This window comes from Coptis chinensis, chromosome 5 (assembly GCF_015680905.1).
Source record: "Coptis chinensis isolate HL-2020 chromosome 5, ASM1568090v1, whole genome shotgun sequence".
Lineage (NCBI taxonomy): Eukaryota > Viridiplantae > Streptophyta > Magnoliopsida > Ranunculales > Ranunculaceae > Coptis > Coptis chinensis.
The window spans coordinates 53,120,478-53,133,180 of NC_141460.1; the positions used below are offsets into that span (position 1 = coordinate 53,120,478).

General features: G+C 36.4%; 1 long non-coding RNA gene and 1 pseudogene across 2 annotated transcripts; both read left to right on the forward strand.

The window, feature by feature from the left end:
• The first annotated feature begins 541 nt into the window (after positions 1-541).
• Positions 542-1,825, forward strand: LOC147497918 (uncharacterized). 2 transcript variants are annotated; one of them, XR_015194311.1, is made up of 4 exons: positions 542-685; positions 1,015-1,090; positions 1,176-1,278; positions 1,373-1,825. It is a non-coding gene; the product is annotated as an uncharacterized LOC147497918 (long non-coding RNA). The 2 variants fall into 2 exon arrangements; XR_015194310.1 differs by lacking the exon at positions 542-685 and having other exon boundaries at positions 887-1,090.
• Positions 1,826-5,466: 3,641 nt separating this feature from the next.
• On the forward strand, positions 5,467-9,016 carry LOC147497919 (uncharacterized; annotated as a pseudogene).
• Positions 9,017-12,703: the final 3,687 nt, after the last annotated feature.

The following is a 12,703-nucleotide window of genomic DNA, read 5'->3' on the forward strand; positions in this document are numbered from 1 at the left end:
TGAAGTTATAGGGGCTTTTTATAGGAGGTCCATTTTCTTTGAACTGGAATATTGGCCAAGTCATGAAGTTCGACATTATGTTGATGTGATGCATGATGAGAAAAATGTTTCGAACATATATTGAACTTGATCCTAGATGTGAAAAAATCAAAGGATACTGATTCTTTGCTAGAGAGGATTTGAAGATGAAGGGGCATCCGTAGTAGTTTATGGATGCAAGAGGACTTAAATACCGGTAGACGAAAAAAACAAAAAGCCTCCTACGCCTTAGATGCTGATGAGAAAAAACATTTCTTCCAAATTTTGAAAGACTTGAAGCTTCCTTCGGGTTTTTCGTCTAACCTGAGCAACATTGTCGGTTCCAACCCACCTTCTTTGCTCATGATGAAGTCTCATGACCATCATGTTATAATGCAATATGTGTCTTTGCCTGTTTGCTTCAACATGCTTTTCTGAAAAACCGCGACTTGCGAAGAGCCTTACACCAGATAAGCTTATTCTTCAGACTCTTGTGCTCAAAGGTTTTAAGTCGTAAGGATATGGAAGGTGCCAAATTCATGATTGTAGAAGCGTTGTGTGTCTTGGAGAAGCATCTTCCACCATCTTTTTTCGATATTAGTATCCATTTGATGGTTCATCTAGCCGATGAAGCGTTGGTTTGTGGAGTTGTGTGGCCTAGGTGGATGTATTCTTTCGAGCAGTAAGTCAACTATGTGTCTTATATATTAGTTCAATTTCTTCTATAAAGATAATCTTTAACAGCACTAACACGTATACTTTCTGAATTTCTTAATACTAATAGAGCGATGAAAGAGTGTAAAAACATACCCAGCAATAAATGATATGTTGAAGGGTCAATTGTGGAGTCCTACATAGTTTTTGAATCTGTCCGATATGCCATGGAGTACATGCCGCGTGAAGGAAATAAAAAATTGACTCGTAAACGCTACCTTGATGAAAATGGCGATTTCATTGATGAAGGGCCTTTGCTTGAATTCAAAGTTGTGATGTTAGAAACGGCACAGTGGATACAAATACGAAGATGGCTTATTTTTCGATTACAAGTTGAAAGACTCGATGAATTTTACAGGTGGGTTGTTCATTCTGGCTTTGGAATTTAATATTTTTGGTAATTTATGAAGAATCACGTATGGACTTCCATGAATGAATTGCAGTGAGTATCGGAACTTGCAGCCCACTACTCGTGGTAGGGGAAAAGGAATAGCAAAGTCAGAAGTGGAGATTCATACATAATTCATTGTCTGGTTATACGATAAGGTATTCTCTTACTTTTCATTTATAGTAGCTAAGCTAGGGTGAGCCTTTTAGTTTTGTTGATTTTTTGTTAATTATCTTTTTCTTCGTTGTATAGTTGTTGAAGGCTAAAAGCATGCAAGGCGACTTGTGGCAGTTAGTTAAAGGGCCAATGCACAAGGCTAAATCATATAAGAAATATCGCTTTAATGGATTTGTCTTCGCTACTAAGTCTCATGATGATACTGTTGTCACTCAAGATAGTGGTGTTTGCATGAAGGCTATTACTTCATTTACGGCAAGTAGGAAAGATAAAAATCTGGTTGACTCAGAAACCATGTGGTATGGGGTTATCAAGCAAATTTTGGAGTTGGACTACACAACATTCCATGAAGTGGTCTTTTATTGTGATTGGGTGAGGGTTGAGGACAAAACTAATGGTTGTAAACTCTGTCCCGATTCTAATTTGGTGATGGTCAACTTTAATAGGCTCAAGAGTGTCCATCATCAACTCGATGAGCCAGTCATTCTTGCCTCTGAGGCTAGTCAAGTGTTCTATTCGAAAGATTTGAAAAATCCTGATTGGTGGGTGGTCATACATCCTCCTCCTCGATTGAGTAGTAACGTAGATGAACTAGAAGCACCAACGGAAGTCCAGTCTATTTTTGAAGACCAACCTAACTTGATACCCCTGATGCAGAAAGTTCACAAATGATAATAGTTGAAATATGCACTTTATTTATTTATTTTTGGGTAATGCATACTTCATGACCTTTATTTTTCTTTTTTTTGGTTGAGTATATATATGTGTTGTGCCAATATATCTTATCAAGTCTATTAATTAGGTATTTCATTTATGATTTTTCTTAATTATATGTGCCAAGTTTGTGCTATATTTGTTTTGATGAATTGACTTCACTTTCTTCAATTATTATGTTATTTGTTAAATAATGGCTTCAAGTTCACAACACCGTGGTGTGTCCCAATCTTCTCCTTCCGGTTCACAACACCGCACTTTGTCCCAATCTTCTCCTTCCGGTTCTCAGCACCGCACTATGTCTCAATCATCTCCTTCTGGTTCTCAGCAACCTAGTATGTCCCAACCATCTCATTCAACGGGAGACAATACTTCCCAATCTAAGAAAACTAAGTTGCCAGTCATAGTGCAAGCCGATGGTAGGGTAACAGGAGTTTATGGTGGCAAATAGAGTAGTAGAGTCGGGCATTGGATACGAGCTATTGTTCCAATTTCTTATGCAAGTTGGGATACAGTAGATGATACATTCAAAGATGAAGTTTGGGGAAAATTAATGGTAACTATTTATCTGCCCTTTTTTTCATTTATAACCATATTTTAACCCAATGGAGCAGGGCATGGACCATCTGTAGTTAGTTATTCCTCTTAATTAAGGCTTCCCCACCTATTGATAGTCAAGACCATATACCATGCAGCAGCGTTTTCTCCTAACAATGTATATATATATGTGATTTGTAGGAGGAGTCCCAACTCAATGTAAACCCAACAATGTCGCGCCAAAATATACAGAAATGGTTTTCTCCTAAGTTGCGATCTTGGAAATATGGTTTGCGACATAAAATTTTGAAGAATTGTGAATCTGAGCAAGGTGCTATTTTATCATGTCCAACGGGGTTTGATCCAAGTCATTGGGAAGCATTTGCAATCCGTGAGAGCACGCAAGAAGTCAAGGATCTTTGCGCTAAGAATGCTCAAAATAGAAGTATGAATTTCGTTGACCATACTTGTGGGAGGAAACCTTATAGCAGAATATTGGAGGAACTTGTATGTATTATTATAACTAATTCATATTTTGCTTTCATTTGATATGTTACTACTTACTAACTCTTGTTGTATACTTGTTTGTGTAGGACGAAGCAAATCCAGGGAAGAAACATAGACGTACGGATGGTTGGAAATATGGTCATGAACATCGAGATGGGACTGTTTTTTGAATAATGCCCGAGTTATATGTGAGTTTGTAAAAAACTGTCTTATTTATGTACCTTTATTAAGTCTTGCCGTCCATATTCACGTATAGGCCCAAAACACTTTGTAGATCTTATTTTGTCATATCACTTACAAAAATTTTAGGAACAAGTTACAAGTGTTGAAGAAGAGATGGCAGAAGAGTCAAGTGAACGTGGGGGTGATGCTGATTACGACATCACACGTGATCCGCTTGCTAGAGTTTTTGGGAAGGATAAAGGGAAACGTACTCGTGGATATAGCTCTTGCATGTCCAACAAACAAGTGCAAAAGTTTGCTATAACAGAGGCGCTACTTGAACAGGAGAGCTCAAGTAACTCGAAGCTCGAGAATGAATTATCTGAGGTGAAGTCTACAGTGGGGAAGTTATGGCGTGCCCTGTGCTATTTCTTATTTTTTCATAGTTGTAACCTTTTTTTTTTTTAATTTTTTATTGTAGCTAATTGTTGTTATTCAATGTGTATAGGGTATTCTTGAAAATATGAGACATAATGGATCGACAAATGGCCAACCATGCATGCATACAACTGAAGTTGATTCTACTTCTGTCCATCGTACTCAGCAAGTCCCAAATTTGAACCCTCCTTCTAGATTGTCTTCTAACCCTAATGTGAAGATATTGGGGAGGAAAGGTGAACACGTGGCTAATGGCTATGTTAAGTCTGACAGTAAAAAATGTCATTTTAGAGATATTGTAGGAGATGAAAAGGTTGTGTATGTTACCAATGTCTTGGTTGGCGATGCTCCTGTGTATGATGGTCCCCAAGATGATATCGCGTATCTACGAGATATAGCTACTGGAGGTTTCTTGATTTGGGCAGGAGGTAGGTTGCAATATGAAGATTAAATTGCATGCTTGCTATTATAAACTCTTTATCTTCCTTTTTGTTTTGCTCTGTTTTAGTTTGGAACTCAAGTGGTATGAAACCTCATGTTAAGTGTATGGAAACTTAGATAGTCTATCTGTGGTTATTTTGTGGCTTGCATATATGGACCTTTTGTTTATGAATATTTTAAGTAATGAATGAACACTTTTTGTTTATATATATGTGTGTACGCTCCTTACCATTGATCGTTCATATGTATTTGCATGTGGTTGCTTTTGCAGGTTTAGAGTTGAGTATACTAACCCTTTTTTAACTCCGCCAATGCAACTAATCAAGAATTTGCATTGCCGGTCTCAAGCTCGGATAAAGGAGGAGAGGGAAAGGTGACTACTTCATAAAGACTTGTATATCAAAGGTATGACACCTTATAGTGAATTAAACTAATTTATATGCTTGCAGTACATGTAACATTTATAAAACTCATTGTCTGTTTTCACTTTTCAAAGTTGTTTCAACAGTCCTACTCGAGTGGGATGAGGGCATTGCATGGGCACTAGATAGTCCTCCAAAAGGTAAATAGATTCTCGACGACTTTATACATGCCGCACCTTGTATATCAAAGTTCATTCGGAAAGTAACAATCTAGATGATACATACTATTTTGTATATAGTCTATGGCGAGTAGAGCATTGTCCGAAAACATAAAATTATTTTGTATATAGTGCGCTATGTCACCTGAATGTTTTGAATGGCGGTCCGCTATTGTTTTCTTGTTGGCGATCACGGAGTGGAGGTTGCAAATTGGTTGACTTGCTCATGAGAGTCCTCTTGTAATGTGGGGGTGGGTTAAAGGGACATGGAATTTCATCTAGTAGATGACCTATTGATCTTAGCTAAAGTTGTTGCAAGGTTGGTTCTACGCTTACTTCCTTTTGCATTAGACATTAAGATTTTAGTTTGTCTCAATTAGTGAACCAATGTTGAAAGAACTGATTTAGATTTTGAATCTTGCAGTATTTCTTTGATACTATGACTCACGTTTCTTTTGGTTTGTTGCAACTGTGTGGAGGGTGTGTACGCACCTTGATTGTATTTAATTTACAATTTACTTGACTGTGAGGTAGTTGCTATTGGTACAATTTGATATGTTGAAGTAGTGCACCTATTTTAGATGCTATTTTCTCCATGTCGCTTCAGGTTGTCTATGCATTTGGTGCTAGTTTCCATGCCTTTGCTGATATGGTTATATTGCGGTAACACCATCAAGTTATTTACTTTAAGTACTTTACTTTATGGGTAAAAATATTTTGCTTTCAGAACTGTTTCGATACTCTATTACTTGGTGTAGGAATACCGCGCTATCCTACTACTTATACGCCTATGGTTCGCCCTGCCTATCCACCTCGTATGCCTGGAGCAATTCATATGCTTCAGCCACTGGTCCCCCTCCTATTCCAAGGATTTATGGAGTCCCTCCTGTTGTCAGGCTTGTCATTCCTATTGTTGCTCCAACAAAGAAACCACAAACTACGGTCTATGTTGGCAAGATAGCTTCAACTGTAGAAAATGACTTTATACTCACTCTTCTCAGGGTAGGTGTTTACTTTTTTATTTTATTTTATTTTATGTCTCCGGATGTAATGAATATTTTTTCCGTTAAATATTATTGTTTCTCTTTCTCGTGTAGCTTTGTGGACCTGTAAAGAGTTGGAAACGTGCCCAAGATCCAAGCAATGAAACTCCAAGAGGCTTTGGGTTTTGTGAGTTTGAGTCCGCCGAAGGTCTTCTTCGTGCATTACGCATGTGAAGTAAATTTAACGTTGATGGGCAAGAGTTGGTGGTAGGCTGGACTATTTATTAGTTTTACTTTCTATGTTACATTGTGCTGTATTTTTTTATGCTATACACATGGACTAGGGAATTATCCTTCAAGAATAATGCAGTATCCATTAAGTACTTAGTTGTCTGTTGACCAGCAAGATTTCAGCATTCAAATGATCTTGTTTTATATACTGCAGGTTGTAAAGACTATCTATGCATCTCCAAGTCGTGTCAATTTTCATCTAGACTCGAAAAAAGTTAGTGCCTCGTCTTTAAAAAAGGTGATCCATCTTCAATTTGATTTCTTTATTTCCTCCCTCTCATTCAGTCTCCAAGAATCGTAGTCTGGCTTGACTCATTTATTTGAATAAGTAGGGGGACTTTTATTTCAACCGTATTGTTGGTCTTTCATGGTTTTGTTCTGATTTTTCTTTGTTATGTGATGCATGAGTTCCAATTGATAACCGGTCAAAGTTTGAGAAAGGAGTGGAATATGTATAGTATCTTTGCGCAGTAAATGTGCGTGAAACGATTAATAGCGGAGATGAAAAATCAGCATTGCTAGAAGAAGCTACCGCTGATTTTAGATCCGATGTTGTTCTTTGAACAGATCTTATGAGAGCGTCTCGAGATTCTGAATCATTCGAGTTAGTTCTGATTACCTTAATTATTTTATTTGCTCTACGTTCCTTGCTCTTTTGTTTTTCTTATCTGTTTTATAATCTCAACTTTACTTTTCACGGATGATGTGATATTAAAAAGCAGCGTTAGGGATGATTCAACTGTCTTGCCGGTTCCTTTACGGATAACGGAAAGAGTAGTAATGCTCCTACTAAGAAACTGGGATTCGGTCTAGTGGGTTCGTAAACGAACGGCCGTACCTTCTATATTCCATGAAGAAGATGAAGATGATGGGGATAAAGACAAGAAAATGAGGCCCTTGGTTCCTATTGATTACTCAACGGAGGAACTGCAAGATGTCCAAACTCTCGGTTCGAACACCACCACCACCTAATTTGGCTGCGACAACGGAGTTTGCCAAGTGCATTTCAAATGTTAAACCAAAAAGAAGAAATGAAATGAAGCTGAAATGATGAGGCCGGACATCGCTTCGAGGGATGACTACAAGGAGAAGATAACCCGACCGTGGCGAGGGGAGCCTTGACGTGTTAAGACACAAGATAACAAAAAACTTTTGGATGCAAAGTAGTTGATTGACATTATTCCTAAGACAAAAAAGGAGCTGTTCTCATATGAGATAAACTGGGCAGTGTACGATAAGGTACGAGGAACATTCATATGATGTTATTTACTTATTTTCATATGTTGTTTTTCATTAAATACATTTTCTGCTGCAAATTGTTAAACACACACACACACACACACAAGTTTGGGCTTGTCTTTCCCTCTTTTTAATGCTCTTGATGATGGACTTTACCCACTTTGCATACAAACGTTATTATTCTAGCATTCGGTAACTGCTCTTTTAGTTAGCTTAGCTAGTATGCATTGTAGCTAAACCCGAATTGAGTCCAGTTCTTGTGCCTGGAATGAACAAAAACCTTTTTCTTTACCAAGTTAAAATCATTGCTCGTTTTCTTTGAATCCCGGAGGGATTCTTTCTAAGTCGATGATGAATGGAAGGGAAGGCAAAGGTTCACCAAAGTGCATTTTGCACTATGTGGCCCCAATCATTGAGTTAATATTTGATATGTCCTTGAGCCCAATGAGGCTAAAGAGTTAGAAGTCTTAGACTCCAAGAGCAGCAATGCATATCTAGTATAATAGGTTTCCGCTTCTACTTATCCGTTGTTTTATCTGCTCTTTCCTTTGTATCTGACTGGCTAGGCTGTTCCTAGTAGCTAGATATCTAGGTATCAAGTAAGTTTTATAGTCTTAGACTCATGAGACGCATCTGAGGTTGGATAGGCTTCCTCGCCTAGGTGGCTGGATGGGAAGAATCCTCGTCCAAAGCGAAAGGAAAGGAAAGGCAGAAAAAAGCCCGAAATGAAAGCATAACTTCTTGTAAGTGTAATTCACAAAGGTGCTTCCGGACATCCCAAAAAGTATCTCATTATTCCTTTGTGGTAATGGTTGAAAAAACTTTTATTGCCGTCTTTTTTTTTAGTCATTACTTTTTTTTGTTAGGCAAATGGGACTCGAGCGGCGTCGATATATGATATCTTTGCACATTTGAATATATTGTCGTCTGATCATTGAGTTATTTTTTGAGCATGTTGAATTACTTGACATCAGAAAAAGAAACTTTTTTGTTTAATTGATAATTCTTTGAAACAATCAGTACTATTAGCTTAAATTACGGTTTAATAGTAACAATTTGTTGTGAAGATGAAGGTTTGAATTTGGAAAGTGATGCTGATGAGCAATTTGGTTTATATTCCTTTCACTCAAGCTATATGCATTAGCATTGAAGGACCTTGAGATGAAGGTGAGTTTATTTTACTCATTATCTTATGATTTTCTTTTAGTAATGCTTATAGCTTTGAATGGTATTTATAGTTATTACAATTGATTGTCAAGAACCCGGGTTTGTTATATATGAACTTAAAAAGTGTTAAGGTTGAATAGGCAGAACCTTTGCGCTGGAATGACTACTTATGTGTCTTTGCCATTTGCACAAGATATAAGATTAGATAAACTCTTACTTCACTAAAACACAGTCGAGCGTATGTTACTTCATTAAAACACAGTCGAGCGTGTGTTATTTCACTAAAAACACAGTTGCTCGTGTGTTATTATGATTAAACCTGAAAATTTATGCCTCATACCCATATTAAAATCAATGTATCTTGGCTGATTATACGCAACATCTATGTTAATGTCTAGATGGTGCGCATGTGTACAAATTCTCATAATATGGGTTTCTTAAAGTTTGTGTCCTACTAATGTTATATATCCTAGTTCATTATCACTTCTTGGCACCTTAAATGTATGTTTACTTCATAGGTGACAATAAATCTAAGGATGGGGAACTACAGAGTTAATGTGCAAGGCCATGAAGATGTGGAGATAAGGGGTGGACTATTTTCATATATTTTAAGTTCAGGTTTGAAAAATCTTTGTTTCTTTTTCTCGTGTAACTTGTGGTTTATTGTGCTTACCAATACTTCAATGCATTCACCAAAGGTAAATAATTTGTGAAACGCGTTATGACATTGCTTTTCGACACGGTTTTGTTAAGGTCTTCAAACCTAGAAGTTTTATGTTTAGTATGTTTTGACTATCTTTAGTGTAAAAATATGTTGGAACTAAACTATCTCTTGTTATAATTTAAATAGACCAGTCTATCTAAACTCTGTTAAATGAAACATGCATAGTATGTGGCATTGGTTTGTCTCGCTTTGAAGAATGGAGGCGGTCCATATTGCAACAACTTGGGCACTTTCTAATAAGATTTTTTTTTTATGTAGCTAGTTGTAAACACAATGTAATACATAGTACTTTCGCTTGAAATTTATTCTGCAAGTGACTTCATAATTTTGAAAGGGATGGAATGAATACTATATATTCTTGATTGATGGTGTATTTTGTATTCTATAGAGTGGACGATGTTTTAAATGAGTTATTTTACAGGGTGCAAGACTGTAAAGTGGATTACAGCAACCAATTATTTTTTTTCCCCTAAAATATATTTTGTGGCGCCAAAACCACGTCACAAAATTTGTGACGCCTAACATTTTCTGACGCCACTTTGACGTCACAAATATTTGTTACGCCATTTTGACGTCACAAATTAGTGACGCCAAAATGGTGTGACAAATATTTGGGACGTCAAAATGGCGTCAGAAAAATAGTGACGCCATTTTGGCGTCACAAATTAGTGACGCCAAAATGACGTGACAAATATTTGTGATGTCCAAATGGCGTCAGAAAAATAGTGACGCCATTTTGGCGTCACAAAAATAATTGACGCCAAATTGTGACACCATATTTGTGACGCCAAAATGGTATCACTAAAATTATTTGTGACGCCATTTTGGCGTCACAAAAAAGCTGTTTTGGTGTAGTGAACTTTTGCCGTTATTACTCATGCATTGCTTTACAGAACATAAGCAATTGCGAGTAGCAATCCGACAATTGTCAACATTTTTCAACATCCTTTGCTCCAAAGAAATATACCTCGATGAGCTTGAAGCTACTAGACAAAGAGTGATCGAAGCGTTGTGCGTTTTTGATAAGTATTTTCCTCCTTCATTCTTTGTCATCATGATGCACCTTGTTGTGCATTTGGCGAAAGAGGTAGAACTTTGTGGACCTATTTGGTGTCGGTGGATGTATGTTTTCGAACGGTAAGTTATATGAGTTAGCTATCTATATTTTTGTTATTTGATATGAGTAATATATGTTGTTAATTTGTACTAGGATGATGAGAGACTACAAGAGGTATGTAAAGAATCTAACACATCCTGAAGGTTGTATTGCTAAGCGTTACATCGTCGAGGAATCAATAATGTATTGTATGGAGCACATGCCTGATGGCTTAAAGGGAAGCTACAAGTGAGGTAAAGAGAGATTCATGGATGACACAGGAGAGCTGACAAATGAGAAACCTCTAAATCAGAAAGGTGTATATAGATTGAGTAATGCGCAGTACGAACAAGTACGTAGATGGGTGTTGCAGTGCTCAAAACTTTCTATTCCATGGCAAAAGTAAGTCTACTCTTGTCATGTTTATAATGTTGTATATGAGACCGTGAAACTCTAAAGACCTATTTAACTTGTCTCTTGTGTCATTTCATAGTAGGAAATACCAAATATACTTGGAAGGATTTAAACTGAGTGGTTGTAAGAGAAAAGGCAATACCAAAACACCAATGAGTTTTATTCCTTGGTGAAGGGAACAAGTATAGTTTCAGTACCTTAGTAATCACTTAGAGTAACACATAGGATCATGTAGTTCTTGTAGAATAATACAGATAACACCGATGGTAAACTCTTCACTGAGTTATCTTGATTCATTTTTTCAATTCTGAATTGATTTACGACTTGCATTTGGAGCAAAATGGCTGAAAAGAGATCTTGGGATTACCTACTAGACGACTGTTGGGAATTGGTTGTTGATCGTCTCAATCAGCAAGATCGTCATAGTAGACACTTAAAATCCATTTCATTAGTCAGCAAGTGACTTCTTTCAATGACGAATCATCATCTATCCAGGTTAACTATCAATGATCCAATAATTCATGTAAATCGATCTATTTCTGGCCTTTTTCATAGGTTTGACCAGCTTAAACATTTAGATTTTGTCGACTTTAATGGTGACCTCAATCGAGTTATACTAGAAATAGCTGCCTTTGACTTGAGTCTGGAAGCTTTAAATTTGTCTAAATAGGGAAGAATTCCAGCGTAGAGTTTAAAGAAGTTGGGAATGAGGATAAGGAAGAGTCTAAAGATTCTTATATGTTCAAGACTTTTATGTATAATGTTTGTCCCCATATCTCCAGAATCTTACCTTCATTAATGTTAATTCTTGGTCTAAATTAACTGTTCACACTTTCTACACCTTGGCGACAAACTGTTTTGATTTAGGGGAAATTAACTATTTTTATCTTATGAAATATAGGACTGTTTTTATTTGCCATGGTTATTTATTTGCTGTAATCTCAAATCCGTGGTAAAACTATATGCAAGTTGTTATGTACGTAATCTCAAAATCTCAAATTGATGGGTGCCTTTTTCTATTTTAATCATATCACATTCGAAATTAATTAAATTGGATGAACAAATTCTGATGAACTGGTGGTTATTTATTAATGGAATGTTTGATTGTAAGTGTGCCTTTTAGTGTAAGTTCAGTTGCCACTTTGTATATTTAAATGAGTTTATATTGCCTTTGCCATATTTAGTTATTTTTCAAATATGTGTTGTTTGATAGTTTGACTATTTCAAATGTGTCTTTTAATAATATTAGATTCTTATACAGAAGAATACAATGTGGATGATGCATACAAAAAGATAAATATGAAGAAGGTCGCCAAAAGCTTTAAGGAGTTTAAGCATCATCTCCGCGTGAAGTACTATGACAAGTATCACAATGACGTCGATAGGAAAAGGAACTGCCCAACAGGAGTGAAATTGGAAGAATGGGAAAAATTAGTGGATAATGAACCTTCGAGAAAACTCATGCGGACAAAGGACAAGGCGACTAGAGAAGCTGTGTGAAGGCTTTACATACATCAGGTAGAAGGGGAGCAGCAAGGACAGTCCATGATATGGTACTAATCTACCTTGTCAATTGTTAATTTTATTTGTAACACCATATTTACTCCTAACAGAGTTGGTAATGTTTTGTAGAAATCGAAAAATCCGAATGTTAAAGTGACTAGAACGGATTCATTTATAGCTATCCATACTCACAAGGATGGCTCTTTTATTGTGCCAGAAAGGATGGTGAGTTTGACTGCCTATTTTTGTTAATGATGGATTTGACCACTGCCTATTTTCTGTTCTCTTTTATATACTGCTTCTGAAATTTATTAAATGTCTAATATGCTGTCATGATAGGAAAGAATCAAGGCTATAATCAGTGGCGAAGCCAGGAATTTATTCCAGGGTGAGCCGATTAGCACTACAAATTTTCAGCGCAATTCAATTAGAGTGAACACGCATCTTTTTTACTTTTTCTCTTTAGTTTAACATTTGTCAAATTTTCTTTTTAATTTTTTTATGCAAACAAACAATTGTACTGTTAGTTTAGTTTGTCAATTTTCAAATTCAAAATCATATTAAAGTTTACGTAACAAAAATTTTTAATTTGAAAGAACAATCGTAACTC